The following is a 12,055-nucleotide window of genomic DNA, read 5'->3' as shown; positions in this document are numbered from 1 at the left end:
AGATCCCTGTCCTCTTTGTTTTTTTCGGAAAAGTCACGTAGGTAAAAAATGAAATAAATGAAAAAACTACTAAATTAAATCACGTGTCTCACTACGCAGTGTCTCACTAACCAGTGTCAGACCACCCAGTGTCTCACTACCCAGTGTCTCACTACCCAGTGTCAAACCACCCAGTGTCTCACTACCCAGTGTCTCACTACCCAGTGTCTCACCACCCAGTGTCTCACCACCCAGTGTCTCACTAACCAGTGTCAGACCACCCAGTGTCTCACTACCCAGTGTCTCACTACCCAGTGTCTCACTACCCAGTGTCTCTCTACCCAGTGTCAGACCACCCAGTGTCTCACTACCTAGTTTCTCACCACCCAGTGTCTCACTACCCAGTGTCTCTCTACCCAGTGTCAGACCACCCAGTGTCTCACTACCCAGTGTCTCACCACCCAGTGTCTCACTACCCAGTGTCTCACTACCCAGTGTCAAACCACCCAGTGTCTCACTACCCAGTGTCTCACTACCCAGTGTCTCACCACCCAGTGTCTCACCACCCAGTGTCTCACTAACCAGTGTCTCACTGCCCAGTGTCTCACCACCCAGTGTCTCACCACCCAGTGTCTCACTACCCAGTGTCAGACCACCCAGTGTCTCACTACCCAGTGTCTCACTACCCAGTGTCTCACCACCCAGTGTCTCACCACCCAGTGTCTCACTACCCAGTGTCTCACCACCCAGTGTCTCACCACCCAGTGTCTCACCACCCAGTGTCTCACTAACCAGTGTCAGACCACCCAGTGTCTCACTACGCAGTGTCTCACTAACCAGTGTCAGACCACCCAGTGTCTCACTACCCAGTGTCTCACTACCCAGTGTCAAACCACCCAGTGTCTCACTACCCAGTGTCTCACTACCCAGTGTCTCACCACCCAGTGTCTCACCACCCAGTGTCTCACTAACCAGTGTCAGACCACCCAGTGTCTCACTACCCAGTGTCTCACTACCCAGTGTCTCACTACCCAGTGTCTCTCTACCCAGTGTCAGACCACCCAGTGTCTCACTACCTAGTTTCTCACCACCCAGTGTCTCACTACCCAGTGTCTCTCTACCCAGTGTCAGACCACCCAGTGTCTCACTACCCAGTGTCTCACCACCCAGTGTCTCACTACCCAGTGTCTCACTACCCAGTGTCAAACCACCCAGTGTCTCACTACCCAGTGTCTCACTACCCAGTGTCTCACCACCCAGTGTCTCACCACCCAGTGTCTCACTAACCAGTGTCTCACTGCCCAGTGTCTCACCACCCAGTGTCTCACCACCCAGTGTCTCACTACCCAGTGTCAGACCACCCAGTGTCTCACTACCCAGTGTCTCACCACCCAGTGTCTCACCACCCAGTGTCTCACCACCCAGTGTCTCACCACCCAGTGTCTCACTAACCAGTGTCAGACCACCCAGTGTCTCACTACCCAGTGTCTCACTACCCAGTGTCAGACCACCCAGTGTCTCACTACCCAGTGTCTCACTACCCAGTGTCAAACCACCCAGTGTCTCACTACCCAGTGTCTCACTACCCAGTGTCTCACCACCCAGTGTCTCACCACCCAGTGTCTCACTAACCAGTGTCAGACCACCCAGTGTCTCACTACCCAGTGTCTCACTACCCAGTGTCTCACTACCCAGTGTCTCTCTACCCAGTGTCAGACCACCCAGTGTCTCTCTACCCAGTGTCTCACTACCCAGTGTCTCACTACCCAGTGTCTCACTACCCAGTGTCTCACTACCCAGTGTAACACTACCCAGTGTCTCACTAACCAGTGTCTCACTGCCCAGCGTCTCACTGCCCAGTGTCTCACTACCCAGTGTCTCACTACCCAGTGTCTCACTATCCAGTGTCTCACTACCCAGTGTCTCACTAGCAGTGTCTCACTACCCAGTGTCTCACTACCCAGTGTCTCACTACCCAGTGTCTCACTACCCAGTGTATCACTACCCAGTGTCTCACTAACCAGTGTCTCACTAGCCAGTGTCTCTCTCCCCAGTGTCTCACTACCCAGTGTCACACTACCCAGTGTCTCACTACCCAGTGTCTCACTACCCAGTGTCTCACTACCCAGTGGTTCTCACTAGCCAGTTTCTCTCACTGCCCGTTGTCTCACTGTCCAGTGTCTTTCTACCCAGTGTCTCACTACCCAGTGTCTCACCACCCAGTGTCTCACCACCCAGTGTCTCACCACCCAGTGTCTCACCACCAAGTGTCTCACTACCCAGTGTCTCTCTACCCAGTGTCTCACTACCCAGTGTCTCACTACCCAGTGCCAGTGTCTCACTACCCAGTGTCTCTCTACTCAGTGTCTCACTACCAGTGTCTCACCACCCAGTGTCTCACCACCCAGTGTCTCACCACCAAATGTCTCACTACCCAGTGTCTCTCTACCCAGTGTCTCACTACCCAGTGTCTCTCTACCCAGTGTCTCACTACCCAGTGTCTCACTACCAGTGTCTCACTACCCAGTGTCTCATTACCCAGTCTATGTTTTTTTCGGTTAAGTCACATCGGTCCAAGGACTCATCACAAAATAACTTGAATCTGTGCCATGGATGTGAGATGGGGTGGGCAATGTGCCACTGGGTCTGAAAGGACGTCGCTGCCGGAATCTACGATGCCACTTCGCGTGAAACCCACACAGAGGGAATTCTAGACTGGCCAGTTGTGCCGGTAGAATTGTAGTGGTGGTATTGACGTGCGCCGACTGTGACAGTGATGGATCACGGGGCGGCGCGGGGTGCGGGGTTGGGCACGCGTTGTGGGCGTGGTGTGGACGCGCGCGCCGGGAGTGACAGATGACGGGGCGGCGCGGAGTGAGTGGTGAGGCACGATGAGATGTGGGAAAAGAGGATCGTAGCCAGCGCCCGGCGATTGGTCGAATAAGTGGGTGCTCGCAGCGACGTCCGCAGGTGGGGTATAAAGGGGGACGCGCGAGAGCACTCGGGGAGAGTTACCCAGTTGAAGACCCGAAGACGGAGCTGAAGACCTAGTGCATCCGAGTAGCTCAGTGGCGTTAGTCGCCGAGTAGCTAAGTGGATGTTGGTCATCCGAGTAGCTCAGTGGCGTTAGTCGCCGAGTAGCTAAGTGGATGTTGGTCATCCGAGTAGCTCAGTGGCGTTAGTCGCCAAGTAGCTAAGTGGATGTTGGTCATCCGAGTAGCTCAGTGGGCATTAGTCGCCAAGTAGCTAAGTGGGTGGTTGTCACCCGAGTACTAAGTGGATGTTGGTCATCCGAGTAGCTCAGTGGCGTTAGTCGCCGAGTAGCTAAGTGGATGTTGGTCATCCGAGTAGCTCAGTGGGCGTTAGTCGCCAAGTAGCTAAGTGGGTGTTTGTCACCCGAGTACTAAGTGGATGTTGGTCATCCGAGTAGCTCAGTGGGCGTTAGTCGCCAAGTAGCTAAGTGGGTGTTTGTCACCCGAGATACGAAGTAGGTGTTAGTCACATGTAAACGAGTTTGATAAAATAAAGAGTGTGTTACCCGTGAAGTCGTCTCCCGCCGAGTTACTACATTACAACTGGCGTCAGAAGTAAACCTGTCTTCAAGAAGTATGGACACAAGGAAGACTACCCGTACCCACGAGCGAGGTCGGGATGACGACGGCGTACCGGGGACACCAACCTCGGGAGGAGAGGACGAGGAGTGGCCACCGATGCAGCACCTCGGGGTGATGGCCGACGCTCTGCTTGCCTCCGACACCAGCCTCCAAGACGCACACTCCCGGTTGGCGGAGTTGCTGCTCGCCGCCGCTGCAATCTTGGCCGAGATCTCCGTTCCAGCGGGCGAGAAAACGGCTGCGGGGTTGGAGGAAGGAGCGAGGCTGGCGGGATCCCGCCAAAAGGCGCTTCGCGCCAAAAGTCTGGAAGTTCCCGCCGTTTTTGAGGGGCCGCCATTGATTGGCGGGAAACACGGACGCCACGTGGCCGGACACCTCCGCGCAGCGCAGCCCACGTCATCAGCGCGCGCCGGAGCTCTCTATTTTGCGCCTGACAACCGAGCCGACATTTTAGACAACTACAGCGGAGCGCGGGAAAATCTCTCCGACGTCGACGACGATCGGGTCCTCCAGCAAAGATTGCCCGCGCTGTCGGCGTTCAAGGCGGATGGGGGCGACTGGGGAGCCTTCCAACGAAGGTTCCTCGCTCATCAGGAGATGTCGGGGTGGTCCGACACCACTGCCCTGCGTGCGTTGCCAGCGATGCTTGACGACGACGCGCTTGCAGCCTTCACATCTGCTGCAAGGTCGTCCCGCTCTACGCTCCAGGCCGCACTACACCTGATGGCGAAGGTGTTCGGGCCGCCCTCCACGTGTCGCCACCAGTTCTACGATCGGCGGAAGGTGGCTGGGGAAACGACGCTAGCCTACCGCACGGCACTACTCGCCTTGGCGGACGCAGCTTTTCCCCGCATGGATAAGGAGGGGAAGGACGCCATGGTGACGGAGCAGCTGCTGGTGTTGGCCCACGAGTTGGGGGTCCCCATCAACGTGGCAGACGAGATGGAGATCTGCTCCCTGGCGATCGCCACGAGCATTCACGCGTACGAGGTCCTCAAACGCAAGCCGGGGGTCGTCTGCAAATGGCCGGGGAACGCGGCACTGGCCGCCACGATCGCCGAACCTCAGCCAGCTGCGGTGCAGGAGCAGGCCTTCGCTGCATCGCGTCCGGGGGAGTGGAGAACGGGAGGTCGTTCGCCCACACGTTCGCCCCGCAAGCTGGAGCAACCGAAACCTACGACGTCCGTCGTCTGCTACAACTGCGGCCTTCGGGGTCACGTCGCAGCCGGGTGCCGGGCCCCGCGTCAGCGCGCCGCAGGACCACGTCGGGACGACGACCAGGGCCACAAGTCATCCCAACAAAACCCGGCAAGTCGCGGCACCTCACACGTTCGGTCCACAAACACGGCACATTCGGGTCGCCGCTTCGCGGTGGGGGGTTCGCGGCTGGGTGCCGGGGGTTCAATTCGGCGAGGGGGGTCCGTACGCGGCCCGCAAGCAGTCGAGTGGTCCGAATTGGCCCACAGGATCGTGGCTGCGTCGGCCGGGTCGTCCGTGGTAACGGGGTTCATTGACGGGGTTGAGGTCCGGGTGCTTGTTGACACGGGTGCGTCGGCCACCATCATCTCGGACCTTATTTATAACATTCTTCCCGTCCAAAGTAGACCCCTTCTGCCGGTAGACGTGCCATTTTATGCGGCGAATGGGGGATCCCTGGGGATCATCGGCCAGATTCGGGCGACTATTTGCATTGGTGACATTAAATTAGCGGGCCCTATTTTTGTATCATCATCGCTGGCCGTTCCCTGTTTGCTAGGTACGGACTTTTTGTCAAAAATGCCCATCAAAATTCTTATAGATCAGGCCTGCATAGAGCTTCCGTCAGGTCGGCGGGTTGCCTTGTCGAGCCCTACCAAAGTGCGCACGGTTTGTGCGACGGTGCAGGCGCTGGCGACTCACACTGTACGGGTGCCCCCGGGATCGCAAATGTTAGTACCCCTTCGGTTCAGGAAGCCACTCGAGGTGGGTGCGGAGGCACAGGGGGTGCTGTTGGGGCCGTCAAACAGAGCCAGTAAGGGCCTCGACTTAGCGGTTGCTCAAACCATGGTGAGAGGGGACAGTGAGCCGTTCGTAATGGTCCTGAATACGGGGTCGCGGCCGGCCGTAATTGCGCAGGGAACGGTGCTGGCTCACGCCGCGCCGCTACCCGTTGAGGAACGGCTCGTGGCTCAAGCAGATTTCACTGTCAAGTCGCATCCTCAAAGTGATGAGGGGACTGAGTGGTTGGACTCGCTGTGTGCGGGTTCTGCTAACTTGTCCGGGGTGCAATTGGGAGCATTGAGGGGTTTGCTCATCGAGTTTGCTGACGTGTTCAGCAAACATAAGTACGATATCGGCTGCACTGACCTGTTGCGCCACCACATAGCTACAGGGGACGCGGCCCCTATTCGTCAGAATCCCTTCCGGCTCAGCCCGGCCGAGAAGGAACATGTGCAATCGGCGGTTAATGATATGTTGGCGGCAGATATCATTTCGCCCTCTTCTAGTCCGTGGGGTGCTCCTATTGTCCTAGTAAAGAAACAGGACGGGTCCTTGCGGTTTTGTGTCGATTTCCGCCGCTTAAACAAAATCTCGATGGCGGATGCGTATCCGCTCCCCAGGATGGATGAGTCGCTGGATGCCTTGGCGGGAGCGCAGTTTTTTTCCACACTCGATCTGCTTTCTGGATTTTGGCAATTGCCACTCGATAACGAGTCTAAACCTAAAACTGCTTTCCGGACACCTGGGGGCCTATTTGAATTCAACCGTTTGCCCATGGGCTTACATTCCGCTCCCGCCACGTTCCAGAGACTCATGGAATTGGTTTTGTCGGGCCTCCAATGGGATACCTGTTTGATTTATCTTGACGATATTATCGTCTTTAGTCGGACTTTCGAGGAGCACCTCCAGCGACTGAGAGCGGTGTTCCTCAGGATGCGTTCCGCTAAGCTTAAATTTAAACCGGCTAAATGTTTTCTGCTTCGGGAATCGGTCAGGTATTTGGGCCATATCGTGAGTCGTTCAGGGATCTCGACGGACCCTGCTAAGACGCATTGCGTCAGCTCATGGCCAACGCCAACCTCGGTCACGGAGGTTCGTAGTTTCATTGGTTTTGCCTCCTATTACCGTCGTTTTGTCAAGCAATTTGCCACCATAGCCAAGCCCCTGCACGCTTTGACGGCTAAGGGTGTGAGGTTTCACTGGGGGGCGGAAGAGGAGGCTGCGTTCTGCTCCCTCCGTGACGCTTTGGTGCAGGCTCCCCCCTTGTGTTACCCCGATTTCACACAACCGTTTTTGCTTGACACGGACGCCAGCAATACGGGTATCGGGGGGGTGCTCTCACAGGTGGTCGGGGGGGTTGAACGGGTGGTCGCCTACGGTAGTAGGGTTCTTTCCCCCGCAGAACAACGCTATTGCGTAACTCGTCGTGAATTGTTAGCCATTGTGTTTTTTACACAGCAATTCAGGCCGTATCTTTACGGCCGTCATTTTACGGTCCGGACGGACCATGCGGCTCTACAATACGCTATGCGCGTGGCACAGCCATCGGGCCAATTGTCCCGATGGTTGGAGGTCCTTCAAGACTACCAATTCACGACGATTTACCGCAAGGGGTTGCGGCACTCAAACGCGGACGCCTTGTCGCGGTTGCCGCCGTGCACGGACTGCACATGTTTGTTGGGATCAGCGCGGTGCAAACCCCCGGTCGCCGGCACCCCGGGAGTTGCGCTCGCCGCCACTGACACCCCGGGAGAGGACGCTCCCACGGGGAGGGATTCGCTGTTGTCGTTGCCCCTCATTGAGTGGGGCCGCCTCCAGATGTCCGACAGCTCCCTACTTACGCTGCGTCGGAAAGTTGGCGCTCCCGAAGAAGGGGAGGCGCGGGTCGGTTCCTGGGTGTGCAGACAGGGCCTTTTGATGAGGTGGGACAACATGTCCCGGCGTCACGTGCTCGTTGTGCCTGTTGCTATGCGGGGTAGGGTTGTTCTGGCAGCTCATGAACGGCTCATGCATCTGGGTTTTCACAAAACGCTCGCCCTAATCCAGCGAGACTATTATTGGCCGGGGATGGGTAACGACGTGGCGAATATTCTTAAGGGATGCGTAGGGTGCGCCAAAAGGAAACCGCCACCATTGGCAGCTAATCCACCGCTGCAATCCATTCAGGTTTCGCGTATAAACGAATTGGTAGCGTTGGACATCTTGGGGCCCTTTCCGGTTACACCAAGGGGAAATAGGTTCCTGCTGGTTGGCGTGGAATACTTCACCCGATGGCCTATGGCATGGCCGCTCGCCAACCAGTCGGCTGCGGCGGTGGCGGACGCCTTTGTCCAGGGTTATGTGTTGGACAAGGGCGCCCCCGAACGCTTGCTGACGGATCAAGGGAAGAATTTTTCGAGCGTTTTGTTGCGCGAGGTGTGCGACCTGTTGGGTACAAAGAAAGTGCGTACTTCCCCCTACCACCCGCAGACTGACGGGATGGTTGAGCGTCTGAACAGGACGATTACGTCTATGTTGTGCCAACAGGTCTGCGACGATCAGGTTGATTGGGACTTACAGGTGCCGGGGGTACTCGCGGCCTATCGAATGGCCCCTCATGCGGCGACGGGGTTTTCCCCATTTTTTCTTATGTATGGGCGGGAGGCCGATCCGGCCATGGACGTCCAACTGGGGATTTCCCAGCCACGTGCAAAATCTAAATTGGCAGACCACATCAAATTTAATATCGCCAAATTGACTGAAGCGCGGGAGGCGGCAAGGTTGAATTCGCGGTCGCGGCAAATTGCAAACGAGAAATTGCATGAGCGGAGGGTGCATACGCATGATTGGAAACCAGGCGATAAGGCCTGGCTGCATTGTCCACATGCACCGTTGGCTACGTCCCCCAAGTTGTTGAGACCTTGGAGGGGACCGGTGGAAATTGTGCGGGTTGCACGACCCCAGAGTATACAGATTAAATGGGGGAAACGCCGTTGGTATGTGCACCCCTCCCGACTGAAGCCCTATGCGGCACCGTGTGACCCCGTTCTGTGCCGTGACGACCGGGCGTGTGATGTGACCGTCGACTCGGGGAGGGAGGTGTCGCAGGCTGATCCTCACGTGTCTCCACCTGACCCACCCCCAGGTGCCTCGGGCTTGACGGCTGCTGACCGTCGAGAGCCTGAACCCCGGGGCACGCACGAGTCCTCGATGCCTGGCCGATGTCTTCCTGAACCGCCGGCACCACCGGACGTTCAACCGCGTCTGGTGCCGTACGACGGACCGGCAAGGCGGACTCGGGCTAGGTCTCAACAATTTTCATGAAGACGTTTTTTGCTCTACACCGAGCTCGCCCGGTGTTCCCCTCTGCCGGGGTAATGTCCCGTTGTAGGGACGCTCGGAAGAAAAGGGGACACTGCACGAGTCGAAAGAAAAAAAAAAAAAAAATTTCCATTTATTTTCTTTTTTTTGCATACACATTGCTATTGTCACTCGCCGGTTTGTATATATTGTTCTATTGTCGCAGTGGCATTGGTTGAGGGTTGCGGATGGTAGTGTTCGCGTCGTGTTGTGTTGTTAGCTTAGTTGTTGTTCTTGTTGTTGTGTTGTGTTACGGGGCACACAGGGGGGGTTTGTATATTTTTATAGCAGCCGGGGCGGCTGCGAGCTATGTGGTAGGGGGTGATGTAGTGGTGGTATTGACGTGCGCCGACTGTGACAGTGATGGATCACGGGGCGGCGCGGGGTGCGGGGTTGGGCACGCGTTGTGGGCGTGGTGTGGACGCGCGCGCCGGGAGTGACAGATGACGGGGCGGCGCGGAGTGAGTGGTGAGGCACGATGAGATGTGGGAAAAGAGGATCGTAGCCAGCGCCCGGCGATTGGTCGAATAAGTGGGTGCTCGCAGCGACGTCCGCAGGTGGGGTATAAAGGGGGACGCGCGAGAGCACTCGGGGAGAGTTACCCAGTTGAAGACCCGAAGACGGAGCTGAAGACCTAGTGCATCCGAGTAGCTCAGTGGCGTTAGTCGCCGAGTAGCTAAGTGGATGTTGGTCATCCGAGTAGCTCAGTGGCGTTAGTCGCCGAGTAGCTAAGTGGATGTTGGTCATCCGAGTAGCTCAGTGGCGTTAGTCGCCAAGTAGCTAAGTGGATGTTGGTCATCCGAGTAGCTCAGTGGGCGTTAGTCGCCAAGTAGCTAAGTGGGTGGTTGTCACCCGAGTACTAAGTGGATGTTGGTCATCCGAGTAGCTCAGTGGCGTTAGTCGCCGAGTAGCTAAGTGGATGTTGGTCATCCGAGTAGCTCAGTGGGCGTTAGTCGCCAAGTAGCTAAGTGGGTGTTTGTCACCCGAGTACTAAGTGGATGTTGGTCATCCGAGTAGCTCAGTGGGCGTTAGTCGCCAAGTAGCTAAGTGGGTGTTTGTCACCCGAGATACGAAGTAGGTGTTAGTCACATGTAAACGAGTTTGATAAAATAAAGAGTGTGTTACCCGTGAAGTCGTCTCCCGCCGAGTTACTACATTACAGAATGATAAAGGCTCAAGTCCAAGCCATGTTTATTTAGACTGCGGTGGGCTTCACAAGAGGCTGCCACTGTTTGAGAAAAGAAACATTCCCATCATGGTGCCTCGTCTGTCTGAGATACAGAGACAGTGGAGACGCAGCGAGACAAATGGAGGGAGAGAGAGATGGTCACCGTGATGTCGTCTGGGGAGCAGGTGCAGAGTGGACTCCTTCTGAATGTTGTAGTGGGAGAGGGTGCGACCATCCTCCAGCTGTTTGCTGGCGTAGATCAGCATCTGCTGTTCTAGAGGAATCCCCTCCTTGTCCTGGATCTTCAATTTGAGCTGCCCAATGGTGTCCCGAGGGTTCCAGTCCAGGGTGAGGGTCTTCCCCGTGAGCGTCTTCACATAGACGTCCGGACTACCACCGGGGCTGAGAACCAGGTGCAGAGTGGACCCCTTCTGAATGTTGTAGTGGGTGAGGGTGCGACCATCCTCCAGCTGTTTCCCGGCGAAGATCAGCCTCTGTTGTTCCGGAGGAATCCCCTCCTTCTCCTGGATCTTCAATTTGACCTTCTCAACTGTGTCCATAGGGTTCCAGTCCAGGGTGAGGGTCATCCCCGTGAGCGTCTTCACGAAGATTTCATCGCGACCACTTCCAGCACCGCCGTCACCATCACGTCCCTTGAATTCCAGGAGCAGAGTGGACCCCGCCTGGATGTTGTAGTCGGTGAGGGTGCGGCCATCTTGCAGAAGTCTGCCAGCGAAGGTCAGACTCTGCTGGTCAGGAGGAATCTTCTCCTTGTCCTGGATCATCGCTTTGAGCTTCTCAATGGTGTCCCAGGGATTTAATTTCAGAGTGAGGGTCTTCCCCGTGAGCATCTTGACGTAGATGTTCAGACCACCACAGTGCCTGGCAAACAGGCGCAGAGTGGACCCCTTCTGAATGTTGTAGTCAGAGAGGGTGCGACCATCCTCCAGCTGTTTGCCGGCGAAGATCATACTCTGCTGTTCCGGAGAAATCCCTTCCTTCTCCTGGATCGTCGCCTTCAGGTTCTCCGTGGTGTCCGTGGGCTCCACTTGAAGGGCGACGGTCTTCCCGCTCACTGTCCTCACGAAGATCTGCATCTTAGCTGAACAAGACGGAGACACACAGAGACATCAACAAGTTCACACGACTCATCTCCAGATGTAGAGCTGAACGTGAGAACAACGGGCAGGGCTGGAGAGGTGAAGTACGGTCTCAACGGTACGGTACAGGATCTTAGCCGGGGCAGCGCCGGTTTAGAATATTTACCATTCCTCTCGTGAGATCTGCATTTCCAGAGTCACGTGGGAGATACCTGTCCTCTTTGTTTTTTTCGGAAAAGTCACGTAGGTAAAAAATGAAATAAATGAAAAAACTACTAAATTAAATCACGTGTCTCACTACGCAGTGTCTCACTACCCAGTGTCTCACCACCCAGTGTCTCACCACCCAGTGTCTCACTACCCAGTGTCTCACTACCCAGTGTCTCACTACCCAGTGTCTCACTACCCAGTGTCTCACCACCCAGTGTCTCACTACCCAGTGTCTCATTACCCAGTGTCAAACCACCCAGTGTCTCACTACCCAGTGTCTCACAACCCAGTGTCTCACCACCCAGTGTCTCACTACCCAGTGTCTCACTACCCAGTGTATCATTACCCAGTGTCACACTACCCAGTGTCTCACTACCCAGTGTCTCACTATCCAGTGTCTCACTACCCAGTGTCTCACTACCAGAATCTCACTACCAGTGTCTCATTACCCAGTCTATGTTTTTTTCGGTTAAGTCACATCGGTCCAAGGACTCATCACAAAATAACTTGAATCTGTGCCATGGATATGAGATGGGGTGGGCAATGTGCCACTGGGTCTGAAATGCAGTCGCTACCGGAATCTACGATGCCACTTCGCGTGAAACCCACACAGAGGGAATTCTGCAATGGCCAGTTGTGCCGGTAGAATGATAAAGGCTCAAGTC

The 12,055-nt window shown here is 55.9% G+C and overlaps 1 pseudogene; it reads right to left on the bottom strand.

Annotated features, from left to right (window-relative positions):
* Positions 1-12,055, bottom strand: part of LOC144954314 (uncharacterized) — a 48,003-nt pseudogene that overhangs the window by 19,333 nt on the left and 16,615 nt on the right.

The sequence above is a fragment of the Lampetra fluviatilis genome, unplaced genomic scaffold, assembly GCF_964198595.1.
Source record: "Lampetra fluviatilis unplaced genomic scaffold, kcLamFluv1.1 SCAFFOLD_148, whole genome shotgun sequence".
Classification (NCBI taxonomy): domain Eukaryota; kingdom Metazoa; phylum Chordata; class Hyperoartia; order Petromyzontiformes; family Petromyzontidae; genus Lampetra; species Lampetra fluviatilis.
This window is presented reverse-complemented; position numbering and strand designations above follow the sequence as displayed.